Source organism: Delphinus delphis, chromosome 3 (genome assembly GCF_949987515.2).
Source record: "Delphinus delphis chromosome 3, mDelDel1.2, whole genome shotgun sequence".
NCBI lineage: Eukaryota > Metazoa > Chordata > Mammalia > Artiodactyla > Delphinidae > Delphinus > Delphinus delphis.
The window spans coordinates 64,540,437-64,553,776 of record NC_082685.1 but is presented as its reverse complement, the minus strand read 5'-3'; the positions used below and the strand labels follow the sequence as shown (position 1 = coordinate 64,553,776).

General features: G+C 35.9%; 1 protein-coding gene across 5 annotated transcripts in view; it reads right to left on the bottom strand.

Annotated features, from left to right (window-relative positions):
- The window catches only part of RAPGEF6 (Rap guanine nucleotide exchange factor 6), a 218,324-nt gene that overhangs the window by 111,074 nt on the left and 93,910 nt on the right, over positions 1 to 13,340 (bottom strand). The gene's annotated exons all lie outside the window — the stretch shown is intronic.

Genomic DNA, 13,340 nt, shown 5'->3' with positions numbered 1-13,340 from the left:
GTATAAATCAAAGCAAATAAGGCAACATGCACCAAATCCGTGTTGCTTGATTCTGAGAAATCTTTCCAAAGACAGCTTTGTCTTTTCTTCAACTTATTTCATTCTGTAGAGTAAGCACTGCAGTAATTCTTCTGCATCAGAAGCAAACCAGAACACTGTATCCTTAAGATGAAAGTTTCTTCTTTATATTGTTAACCACCAGAGGTTTAAAAAAAAAAAAAAATCAACCACTGAGCAAGTGGTAGTTAGAAGATATATGCTCTAACAGGTTTGTCCTGTAGAATGCTTGAGAATCTCCAAAATTAAAAATTTCTCTTTTCACATGCACTATTTACGGCTCTGCAGCATTGCTCCTTGTTCTAATGCATCAGTAAGATAGTACTGTGGCTCTAAGTCTGGCTTTCTGGTTGAAAATTTATATATGATATGGTACAAAAACACTACATCTTCTGCTAAAGCAAGACTGTATGCTAGTGTTTTAATTCCTACTGTCCTTGCCTGTTTCACAGCAGCTCCCTAAGGAGAAGCTCCTATTGATTCTATGCTCTGCAGTAAGATGAAATATCTAATAAGAAGGAAAGAGAGTGGGAGGAGAATAGAGCTAAAAGGATGACATCACCTGTATAGAAAGCCTTCAGAAACTGCATTAGATCAATTGGCTACTGTATCTGCAGATGTAACCCAAAGAGCAATTTATTGAAAACACACACACACCCTTCCCGTGAAACGTGTTAGCAAGCTAAATTCTGTAAGAAAAAAACTGGCTAAAGCATCTCTCTGTTTCAGTCTTAAAAATCCATTTTGATTTTTAATTCTGTGCATTGATACACAGCTTTATTTGGGAAGCCATATTACTATTCAAATTTAACACAGTATTGTCCTCCCAAGGGAAAATAATTAGCTCTGGTAAGATACTCTTGCATTGCAAATACAGAAGGCAGCCTAGTTCTCAGATGTCACATATGTATTCTGCTTGCAAAACTTCCTATTTATCAAATAATGTTCTGAAAGGTATAACCTTCAAGACCACTCTAAATTAACATTAAAAATATCAAAACTGGTACTAAGATTTGTATGTAAATAGTACATTTAAATGGAAACAATTTCATTTCCCAAAAGAAAAGCTGGAAAAAAAAAAAATCACAGGCACAAGAGCTGACGTGCGGCATTCACCAACCCCTCTGAGGAAGAATAATCTATGCAATATGGTACTTTCCTACAGCCCAATGCTAAATTCCTAGAAAGAGACCAGAAGCAAGTAAAACTCAGAAGGAATCAGAAAAGAAAATGATTCAACCTGCTTCCAAATTGAGCTTGGACTAAAAGGAAATATTTTTCTATAAAAATTACAGGAAAAATTTAATTCTTGCCACACCTCCTCCAATCTGAAAACACAATTCCTCTAGTACCCACCCTATTCTTCAAGATTCTGCCACAAGGCATCTAGTGCAGATACTACCACAAAGAGTTTGCACTAAAGGTTGCAATGGTGCCCCTCAATGGCCAAAGTAAGACACAGTTTCCAATGGTAAAATACAGTTAATACCCCTCCAGGCAGCAAAATTATGAGAATAACATCAATGAATAAATCAAAGTAACTGAATTATCTTGCTTTATTTACCTACCACCATTTTGAGGGAAGAGGTGTGCAACATAAGAGAAATTATTACCTGAGAGACAGGTGTTATTACAAAGGACTTTACTGTCAAGAGATGAACACCTTGTTACTAGCTAAAAACAAACAAATAAGCAAACAAACAAAGAGTTCTTCAATACACCTGAGCAAACTATAAGTCACTTTCTGAACAACACTATGCTGCCAATCTGAACTATGCTGCTACTTATAAGACTAGAACTGACTTTAGTAAAACTAGGTTTTATTCTGAATAAAGACAAGTCATACTTTCACAATAAGTGACCATTTATGAATATGGATTTCCATAAAACTTACGAATTATCTGTTTCCTGAAAAAATTTCAAAGGAACACACAAAATTTACATTTAAATATAAAACTAAATCTAAGAAATAAACATGACCCTAGTTTTCTAACCCTAAAACATGGAAATTATGTACAGGTTGATTTTCAATCACCAATGTATTTTTTCAACTCAATTAATTTAAATAACATATGAGTTGGAATTTCAACAAAATGTTAAGTATTTAAGAATAAATTAACTAAAATCTAATTTTAACACTCATTTTTAAAAACAGAAAAGTGATAGTAGGCACCTTGTATGTAAATGAAGCCAAACATTTCCTAAAGATAAATTTCTAAAAGATATCCTGTATGTAAACATTACATGACTGAAAAACATTTCAGTTTCAACGCAAGACAGTAATTATATTCATGTACAGAACCAACAGGATAAATTACAACCAAATCAAAAAGCAAAACCCTAAAGGGCACCTTTCCTCCTTTTTATAAATCACGCTGATAGCACACAAAGGACTTCAAGCTGAGCAAGGGAGACAGCCATCTCTTAACTACTTTAAAAAACACTCTGCCCTGTGTATGAAATGCAATCCACTAATACCATATGTTAGAACAACTGTAGTAAACACCAGCTCAATAAAGGAGCAACTCTCTTTTCCTTTAGTTTGGCCTGGAAGTGAAGATGACATCATCCTTTTCCTTGTTCTACCAATCATCTCATAGTATCTGCCATTCTAGGGAACTGTACGGTGAGCCTGGCATGAAAAATCTCCCTGTGCAACAATATCATGAAAGAAACAAACAGGCCAAATTTTATATTCAGCATGTGAACCCACCACCACTTTGATGATACACTATACCACACTGTTTCTTCAGTAAGAATGACTTACTCTCAATTACTGAAAACTATAAACATCTTTAGAAAAGTCAGTAATTTATCAAATAACTAAAATATATGATTAGGTGAATAAATGAATTTTCACTTCTATTGCTTTAAAAATTTTATCATGATCTCATTCCATTACCTCACCAATTCAAATGAAGTAACTGCAGAAAGGGAGAATGCCCTGATCTACACATTGTCTAGGAATCATAACCACAGGATAACCATTTAAGAATACATTTCCCCTGCATATGAAATGCCATGATGCTAAGCCACACTGATGAAATCTTTAGCTTTAAAAAGGTCTTTCAAACTACTACCAAATAAAGCAATCAATGTATTCATTTGCAAAACTTCAAACCATTATAAAATAGTCTTATAAAAATGTAAATGCTATATAGTTAATAATTAAATTATTTATACATTCATAATATAAATATAAATAATTTTATATATTCATAATATAAATTTTATATATTCATATTATAAATTATTTTATGTATTCATATTTTATGAACACATGATAAACTGTATAAACTAATATAAAATACATTAACTATATAAACTATTTCTAAACAAAAATACGAAGCAGAACATTTGAAATCATATTGTATAGAAAGCCAAATATGAGGCTCTAATAGTTACTAACCTATAAATATACCTTTTATGTCATAGGTAACAACACTGAAAAGGAGAAAAAAGGTAATCATGGATAAAGGTAAGTTAACAAAGAATTTACACTCTAGACGTTATGAAAAACAAAAAACCAACATTAACAAAAACCAGGTTTATAGTAATCTCAGGCACAGTCATACACTTTATTCCCCATCTGCACAGTGAAATATTATAATCACAATGTAGAGAAGCCAAACTCAAAAGGAGGTGAGACCAAAGAAAAATTATGTAGTTTTACAAAATATATAAATAATAAAACAAACAGGCCACTCATTTCTGTGTTTTAGCTGTAAGCATTTGGCCTTTAAAATATAAACTGTTAAATGTACTGATTTATATAGTAAAAACACTTTAATCCTTTTGGAAAATGAATGAATAAATGACACTACCATAATATCTGAGGTAACATACAAGCCCTTTTAAAGGATCACAGTAAGCTTTCCTACTCCCTGCCCCCCTCCTGCCCCTTGCTTAACTTGAACATCTGAAATGAATCTCTGTAGTTACCAGACATGGTTAACTCTAATTACTGGTGCCCCTCAGGAATTCCTGCTTTCAAACTGCATCCTATCTATTTCTCAGACTTTCTGAAGAAAGCCAGACTACCAACACTCTCTTCCTATTCTGTAAGAAACAGTGTGCTTCAGCACACTGTCATCTATGTCCACTAAATGATCAGCACCACGCTGTTGAAAACCTTATCAGAGCCACCAGTGGGCCACATATGCACTATGAAATATGATCCTTCCTTAGGGAGTGATGGAGGAAGAAAAAGCAAAGAGAAAGAGGGAAGCCTTCATCATCAACTAAGGTGATGTAAGCTTCTATAATTAGAATCAGTGAAACCGAAGCAACAATAAAAAGGCACCACCATGCTTCTACTTTCCACTACACAGTGCAATTGTAGCAAGCATTTTTCACTCACACACAAAAAAATACACTTTGCATATATAGTCAAGTATGCTACATACTATATGCAAAGTTAATGTAGTTTTAATATAACGTATTATTTTCTACAAAAAAACAAGATTTGCCCAATAATTAAAATAAATACCTGTATCTATATATAAACATGACTGAAAAAAGAAACCTCACTAAAAAAATTAAACAATTGAGAATACTGTCTCCATCTGTAAATTCCTGGATTATATTAGAGATTACCTTTGTATCCCTTCTCTGATTTTAAATACTGCATTTTCTAGTACTATAAAAGCTAAATGCCTAGTTACTGAACAGGTAACAAATCAAATTAAAAGGCAGTAACAATCAGCATTAATCTGTTTGAAATGTTTGAGTAGTTATTCCCCTTCCATCTGGAATGCTCTCAAAAATCACTGTCTTAGGCCACTGGTATATACATTAGTATCAGAGTCGTTTCAAACGATCTTCAAAAGAGCTTTCTGTAAAGTGTTTCACGTATGATAAAAATCTTTCCTATTCTGGTTCCCTGGGCAGATCCATATGAATCAGTGTCACCTTTAAGCGAGGGAGAATCGTCCCAGACAACCAGAGGGCATGCCCCTGCCCTCTTCCCAACACTCCTGAAGCTCACACAGAGTGAATGATAAAAACAATTTTTGAAGATGACTACTTAGAAGTTAGCAGTACTTATGTAGAGCGTTAAAAATAATTTTCATACGTTATGAAAAATAATTTTCACACCCTAGGGATCAATCTTAAGGGAAAAAATCAAAGTCACATACAGATATATTCATACAAGTTGTAATAGGAGATAAACTGGAAACTGCATGAGAATACTTTGTTATAATATTAATATTAAAAATAATGTTCAGGGAAAAATTTAATTGCATGAGAAGTAGAAAGGCAGGATAAATAAATATTCAGCATTATCTAAATTAAAAAAGATCTCAATGATTTAATCGAGATACATGCATTTAAAAATCATTAGCCACACTAGCTATCTCTGGTTTTGAGGATTACAGCATTTCCTTCTTAATATTCTTCTATATTTTTCTACATTACTATAAGGAACATTTTTTTTCACACACAAAAATTTTTTTAATCTGCTCTAGGCAGGCATTTGTCCTACTTAGATTGTTTACAGTTACACCCCTCTGCTTTTTCTCTGTCCATTTGCAGACTCATGACCCTGTAACTAGGTACAAGAACCTTCTATTGAGAATTCTAAATTATTTCCCAGAAGACAAATGAGAAGAATTCTCCCAAGAGACGCTAGACACACATGAATAAAAGGAGAAAAGTTCTCTTCTGATTTTAAGGTATAAAGCACAATAAAGAACATATCTGTCCAGAGCACTATGGCTTGTAAATAGGGTGAGAGAACAAACAACACTGAAAAGCTGCAGATTCTCAGAGGCTGGGCTCCAAATTTCTCAGTAGCAGTCTGATCAACACTCACTGTCTTATACACAAATAAGATTGGCCAAGCTTCCAGATACACAATCTTCTTTACTTTAGAAGTAATAGAAGATTGTGTACTCACTCATCCTTTCATTCTACAAGTATTTATCAGACACAAAATATAATTTAAAATAATAAGGATCCATCAAGTGCACAAATAAACTTCACACTGTTGACGGTTTATCAATCAGTGACTGTGACTTTAGCAGTCCAAACTTGAAATTCTGATAATATATGCAACAAGAGTGTGCACACCTCCTCCATTTTGACTTGAATAAATGTTTAAATTATTTGCTTACTGGTGGTCTGCTATTGTCTGAAGGTTTGTGTCGCCCCCCACCCCCAAAATCCCTATGTTAAAATCTAATCTGCAAAATGATGGTATTAGGAGGTGGGGCCTTTAGGAGGTGATTAGGTCATGAGGGCTCTGGAACTGGGATTAATGCCCATATAAAAAATGCCCCAGAGAGCTTCCTAGCCCTGTTCTACCATGTGGACACAGCAGGGGTTGGCAGTCCACAGTTAAAAGGGACTTGGTAGCTAGTTCAATTCCCCCACATGATGCAGGGACTGAGGGTCTTAAATATTCCTTAACATTGCAAATTAGCGCTTGAAATAGAAAAGGAACACGTATCATCCGATTCCTAGTTTAATGTCTACTCTATCACATCAAACTGAGGAATTTGGCTCTTATAAACCTGCCCATATCAAGGATTTAACTTATTTGCACCTAGTTTCTTTGGAAGTTCAAATGGGTTGTCCTGAGACAAATGTTGAGATGCTGCTATGAAGGTCTGTGTTCCTGGAAAATTCGTATGTTGAAATTCTAATCCCCAAGGTGATGGTATTAGAAGGGGGGGCCTATGGAAGGTGATCAGGTCATAGGAAGGAACTCTCATGACTGGGATTAGTGCCCTTATAAAAGAGGCTCCACAGAGCTCCCTAGTCCTTTCCACCATGTGAGCAGACAGCAAGAGGTAAGCAGTCTACAATCCAGAAGAGGGCCTTTACCAGGACCTGAGGCATGTTGGCTGCTGGTACCATGATCTTGGCCTTCTAGCCTACAGAACTGTGAGAAATAAAAGTTCTGTTGTTTATAAGCCACTTGGTCTGTGGTACTTTGTTAGAGCAGCCTGAACGGACTAAGACACGACCCATGAGGTGATCTCAGCAACCACACTTGAATTCTTACTCAGCTGTACGGACAAACGTCTTAATCTCTCTCTGTACGCACTAAATCCAAACAAAACATGGAGCGCTGGAGGAGAGCAGGGAACATAAGGCACAATCACAGAAGAAGCAAAGAGAAAGAGATGCTTGTTGCATTAGTAATTTGTGAGCCTAAAATCAAACATTAGATTGTAGAGTGTCACACCATGCTCACCACCTGCCATACTATGCCAGAACAATGAACTGTGTAGGAAGAATACATGTAAAGAAGGGTGAGCAAAAGGAAGCCCTCCAAATTTAAAATCATGACCCATGATGCTGCCATGGAAATCCCTCTTTCCAGGTGTCCCTTGGGAAGAGTTGGCTGGCTTCACTTTTGTGCAGGTGCTATGATGGAGAAAAAGAGGAAGAAGGGTAGTAGATTATCCTGTGCTTGAGAATGCAAAAAGCACCATAGGTGACATAAGGAACAAGAAAAAAATAAAATAAAATTTAGTCTGAGGAATGTGGGATCTAATTAAGAGCCAATAACAGCACATCAAACACCCAGACTGTTCGTTGTTCAAAAATATAGCAGAAGGGGCTTCCCTGGTGGCACAGTGGTTGAGAATCTGCCTGCCAATGCAGGGGACACAGGTTCGAGCCCTGGTCTGGGAAGATCCCACATGCCGCGGAGCAACTGGGCCCGTGAGCCACAACTACTGAGCCTGCGCGTCTGGAGCCTGTGCTCTGCAACAAGAGAGGCCGCGACAGTGAGAGGCCCACGTGCCGCAATGAAGAGTGGCCCCCACACCGCGATGAAGAGTGGCCTCCGCTTGCCACTAGAGAAAGCCCTCGCACAGAAACGAAGACCCAACACAGCCATAAATAAGTAAATAAATAAATAAATAAATTTATTTAAAAAAATATATATATAGCAGAAGAAGAAAGGAGATATCAATGAGAAGAACTATAACTTCATAACTGAAGTACCTAAACACCAACAATATTTTTTAAACCTTTAAAGAATGTCCAGATTTAGATTTGGATCAATAATGTTTCCATAAAATGACCAAGGATGAATGTTGTCTGATAACCTAGAGATGCATTTCAAGTTAAATAAAGGCATACTTGTTGCCTGACCTTTGTGAAACCAAAACACTTCCCCCTTACTGGTCCCTGGCTTATTTTTACCATTTAACCTTACGCATATACCAATATTAAAAATTCAACTCACTACATATGAAAAATGTTCACCACTGTAGGCTATTTAAAACACAAATCAACTTTCTATAAAAAATACAGACATTTAAGAAATTCTTAAGTAAATTGCTAATTTTGTTTTCTGCTATCTTCAGAACAGAGCATGATTATATGAGCACACTGCATGTAAGTATGTGTAACATCTTATGGGATCAATGAGAAGAGCACTCTACAAACAGTGTTAGGGGAGGCTTCTCCAAAGAGTTCATGGATGAATGGACTCTTAGGAGTTGAGCTGGACTTTGTCAGGAGGACATGGCAGGAGACCATTCTGGATAAAAGGAGCAAATAGCAAGTTAAGATTCAAATTGAATCATCAAAGGACAGAATTATATTAGGTAAAGAAGACTGCAAGAACCTTCCAGGGAGAGAGAAAAACCAAAGGAAGGGACAACCAACAAAACTATGGGGCCAGAAGGGTGAACAGGTAGACTGGGGCCAGATGACAAAGGGATTTATGTATCATATAATCTCAATACTTTAAAAACTAAATATTTCTGAGCTGTATTTCTAAGATACATAATTTATTTATAAATTAATACATGTACTACCAGCAAAAGTATTTTGTGTTCATTATGAAATACACACAAAAATCCACAGAAACTTAAAAAGATAACAGTACATATAAACTCTACTATTTTCTTCCCATGCCCTGTGGACTGTTTGCAAACTACATTTTAAGACACCTGAGCTAAACTACTGACTTTGCTAATTACTAAAAGAAAGAAGGTCTTCAAGGCAATAATTCCAAAACCAGTCATCAGTTTCTGGCAGACATCTCCTGTCATCATTTAACTGGCTTCTAGTCACTTATTGTTATACATAGTAAAGCAACTCATTCAGTGACTTTCATATTCATTTTATAACCACTCTACCTTGTAGGGTTGAACAAAGAAACTGCTTTGTTTAAAGTGAGCCATTGTGAGTATAGGCTACAAGAAAACTGGAAAGGGCATAGTTGGCTGATTGTTGCCTGCTTGACTTTATCATTCTTACCTTTATTCTCCCTTTGTCCGATTCTTTAGCTTACATTTTTCAATTATCTTAACATATACACATATTGTGGTAAACACATTTTAATAACCAGAAATAGATAAATAATAAAATTATTTTGTTAGCAACAGGAACAAAGGTTTTTTGAGTATTTCAATAACAACAGGAATAGAAGCTGCTGACACTACTGGATGTTTTTTCAAGGCACCAAACACCAAGCAGAGCCTTTCATATATATAAAACAAACTAAGAAATGTCACACAACTTGCCCAAAGTTACACAAGAACCTAAACAAGTTTATAAAAAAAACAGGCACTCTATCTTCTTTAACAGGCAATACACTCTGAGGATATACGGATGATGGTTCACATTTTCAAGGCATGTACACTCTGATGAGAGAGACAGACATTTGAATAAAAAATTACAATGTAATATAACGAATAGTCACAGGTATATGCATGGGATATTACAGGAATGTAGAGATGTGTACCTAACTCTACCAAGAAAAAATCATAGATTCCTCCCATAAGTTGATATAAATTATTTAAATTAAAATTTTTAATTTTCAATTAAAATCCTTAGTCATACCAGCCACATTTTAAGTGCTCAGTAGCCACGTATGGCTGGTTACTATCATTTGGAAACCACAGATATAAAACATTTCCATCATTGTAGAAAGTTCTATTGGACAGAACTGGTTTAGACTATATGCCAGATAAATATGCTAGATCATTAGAATTTCTGATAGGTGGTGTTTGGCAATGAAAAGATTTAAGAGCTTAAAAGAAATAACATTGTTAAAAGATTCTTTTAGGACTGACAGAAGTAAAATGAATGAATTAGCTGGAGGCAGCGGATAGGGGAAGATGTAAGGAATAAGATGTAAGGAATAGGAGTAGAGGCATCAGAGAGAAGAGAAACACAAATCTTAAAATCAAATAAAATGATTAAGCAGATATTTTTAAATGTAGAGATTATATAACACTTTTCAATTAAAAAATATTCTCCAAAGTTCTTAAAATGAAAAAATATTGCTTTTACAATGAAAGCTGGCTGGGAGTGTGGGAGATGCTACTACAGCATTTCTAAAAAGAATGGCAGTGAACACTAAGGAAATGACATGGGGAAATTGAGAGGAGGGCACAAACATTTGAGTGGAAGACTCTATAGATATCATTAACTGATTAGACCTTGAGTGTGCACATATGTTCTATCAGCAACCATCATGGAAGACAGGCAGACGCAATATTACCATCCTCATTTTTAGAGGTAAAGCAACCAAAGCACTGATTGTTTAGGTGAAATGCCCCAATCACAGAGTAAGTGAAGGAAGAATTTAGACAGATGGCTCATCTAAATACTAGACTATTTTTACTTGGCTTAATTACCCATCCTATTCACTGAATATTGCTCCCTATCCCCTTTATGCTATTTTGAAATATCAAATACATCCTTCCCAAAGATCGAAACTCTGAAATCACAGAGAATATTCAAAGACATTTAAATCTGTTGCCAGCTCTGAGAGCAATACCCAAAGGAGTTTTAAGAATGTTATTACTGTTATACAGTAGAACTGCTGTTTTTAACAACAACAAAAAAACCTTTCACATTGAGACTGTGGTTCTCATCCTTATACAAAGCAATGTACATGACAAAACTATGAAAATATTTCGTAAGACTAAATCATTTTTTTCAATCGTTCTAGGCATTCACTTAGAAAGTAACTCTGAAAAACATGCAAAAATTTTAAAGTTCACAAAATCTTGATGTACAGGTTTGCATTAATAATAATTAAGATAAAGAAAACTACATTAATGAAATATTCTGTACATCTTTAAGAATTTTTGACTTTCAGCATTCTAGCAAGAAAAAGTTGATGATGGTTTCCAAATGAAAAAAGAAAATGTCAGATTTCCACTGCTATCTAAAGTAATGATTCTCCTGATCTCTCTGAACTGCTGACAGTAGAATGAGGGACTTGCCTGGTGGCACAGTGGTTAAGAATCCGTCTGCCAATGCAGGAGACATGGGTTCGAGCCCTGGTCCAGGAAGATCCTACATGCCGCGGAGCAACTAAGCCCGTGCGCCACAACTACTGACCCTGCGCTCTAGAGCCCACGAGCCACAACTACTGAGCCCATGAGCCACAACTACTGAAGCCCACGCGCCTAGAGCCTGTGCTCTACAACAAGAGAAGCCACCACAAGGAGAAGCCTGCGTACCGCAACAAAGAGTAGCCCCTGCTTGCAGCAACTAGAGAAAGCCCACGTACAGTAATGAAGACCCAATGCAGCCAAAAATAAACAAAAACAAAAACAAGACAGTAGAATGAAAGAAATAAAGATCCTTATAGTAGTCATAAAACCAATTATCTACTGCATGCTTTCACAAGTACTACTTAAGATTTTTGCTACTAGAACTTATACCCATCCTTCTCTAACTATTCCAAAACAGAAGAGGAAGGAACATGCCCAAATTCACTGTGTTAAGCCACCATCGTGCTGATTCAAAACCAGATACAGACGCCACAGAAAAAGAAAATTACAGGCCAATATCTTTGATGAATACAGATGTAAAAATCCTCAACAAAATATTAGCAAACAAAATCCAACAATACATAAAAAGGATCATACACAACGATCAAGTTGGATTCATTCCAGGGTTTCAAGGATGATTCAACACACACAAATCAATGTGATATACCACATTAAAAAAAGGAGAGAAAAAAACCCACATGATCATCTCAATTGATGCAGAGAAAGCATTTGACAGGCTTCCCTGGTGGTGCAGTGGTTGGGATTCCACCTGCCGATGCAGGGGATGCGGGTTCGTGCCCTGGTCTGGGGGGATCCCACATGCCACGGAGCAGCTGGGCCTGTGAGCCATGGCCACTAAGCCTGCGCTCCGCAATGGGAGAGGCCCATGTACCGCAAAAAAAAAAAAAGAAAAGAAAAAGCATTTGACAAAATTCAACATCCATTCATGAAAAAACTCACCAAAGTGGGTATAGATGGAATATATCAACGTAATAAAAGCCATTTAGAACAAACCCACAGACAACATCATACTCAACGGTGAAGAGCTGAAAGCCTTCCCACTAAATTCAGGAATAAGAAAAGGATGCCCACTCACCCCTTCTTGTCAACATACTACCAGAAGTCCTAGCCACAGCAATGAGACAAGAAAAAGAAATAAAACGTATCCAAATTGGAAGGAAAGAGGTAAAACTGTCACTATTTGCTGATGACATGATACTCTCTATTAAGAACCCTAAACTCTTCACACACAAACCCTATTAGAACTAATAAATGAATTTGGCAAGGTAGCTGGATACAAGATTAATATACAGAAATCTGTTGCATTTCTTTACGCTAATAATGAAATATCAGAAAGTAAAAAAAAAAAAAAAAAAAAAATCCTATTTAAAGTCGTGTCAAAAAAAGTAAAATACCTAAGACTTAACCAAGGAGGTGAAAGACATATACACTGAAAACTATAAAACACTGACAAAGGAAACTGAAGATGATACAAAGAAATGGAAAGATAGCCCATGCTCTTAGATTGGAAGAACTAATACTGTTAAAATGGTCATACTATCCAAAGCAATCTACAGATTTAATGCAATCAAAATACCTATGACATTTTTCACAGAACTAGAACAAATAATCCTAAAATTTATATGGAACCAAAGAAGACCCAAAATGCCAAAGCAATCTTGAGGAAAAAGAACAAAGCTGGAGGCATAACCCTTCCAGACTTCAGACTATACTACAAAGCTGTAGTAATAAAAACAGCATGGTGTTGGCACAAAAAGAGACATACAGATCAATGGAACAGAACTGAGTGCCCGGAAATAAACCCACACAACTATTGTCAATTAATCTACAATAAAGGAGGCAAGAATATACAATGGAGAAAAGACAGTCTCTTCAGCAAGAGGTGAAGAGAAAAGCTAGATAGCTACAAGTATATCAGTGAAATCAGAACACTCCCTCACATCATATACAAAAATAAACTCAAAATGGTTTAAAGACCTTGATATAAGACATGACACCATGAAA